Below are 1,175 nucleotides of genomic sequence, written 5' to 3' on the forward strand. Positions count from 1 at the left end.
ATGCTCTCGCTCGTCCGGCCATGCTACGCTAAGTAAATCTTCCCTGGAATTTTTCACTGATTTCATCCATTGAAATAAGCCCTATGTCGTATTCTTATACCAAATAATATATACAAGTAAGAAATCAGGTAAGTGGAGAGTGCCATACACCTGGAATTGGCTAATTATCACCTGACAACACCTCACGTGCACTCGTTCTCGGCTAATTTTCGCTGTTTTTTTCCCCTTGAAATATGCCGTATAATCTATTTTCGTAATAAATATACATGTAAGGAGAGAAGGGAGAAGCCTCAATGATATTTACATTCACCTGGAACTACTCTAATTTATAATGTATTGTCTAGATTTCCTACAACTCATATCAGTGCTACACAAAGCTGTTTCTCCAAGATTTAACATTGGTAGCTCTGGATTATATATCTCCTAAGTAGGCCTCTCTAATCTATTGCGTAACAAATATACATGTAAGGAGGGAAGGGAGAATATTTACATTCACCTGGAACTTCACCAGATTTATAATGTATTGTCTAGATTTCCTGCCAATCATATCAGTGTTAGACTTAGCTGTTTCAAGTTAGAAGTAATATTGGTAACTCTGAATAACCCCTAAAGCAGGCCTCTTAGGCTGCCCCTACAAGTTATCAGCTTACTCTCATCTTCCTCAAGTGAGAGGATCGCACGCTTCATCTTGCTGACTTCAAGGCCTTTTTTTCACCCTTACGTAAATACTCCCAGACCTTTACCCCCTACTAAACCTCGTGTGGAAAGAGGTAAAGGGCTGACAATTGATAAAAGAGTGACTATGATTCTTCTATTGAGTAAAACAGTGCAAGTGGAATTGTAAATAATGTGTAAATAATGTGTAAACAGCAAGTGAAAGTAATGAATGTAAATATACGTGAACAATGGAAAAGAATTTTATAAGTTATTTCAAGTGACAGTGCACAACACAGTGTAAATAAAATAGAAATGCAAATAACGTAAATAAAATAGAGAACGTGAATAGAAATGTTAATGAGTAGTGTTATAAGATTACTTATATAAATTCTAGGAGTAATGAAAGTGAAAGTTTCACTCTAGCATGTCTGAATGCTATGAGTTAGTGAGAGTGAAGAGATGAAAGTGACATTCACTCTCAATGCCAGTATACAGGATCTATGAAAGTGAATATTACG

Source organism: Coenobita brevimanus, unplaced genomic scaffold, assembly GCF_032717465.1.
Source record: "Coenobita brevimanus isolate Jiangsu-jjx unplaced genomic scaffold, ASM3271746v2 jjx.HiC_scaffold_3188, whole genome shotgun sequence".
Lineage (NCBI taxonomy): Eukaryota > Metazoa > Arthropoda > Malacostraca > Decapoda > Coenobitidae > Coenobita > Coenobita brevimanus.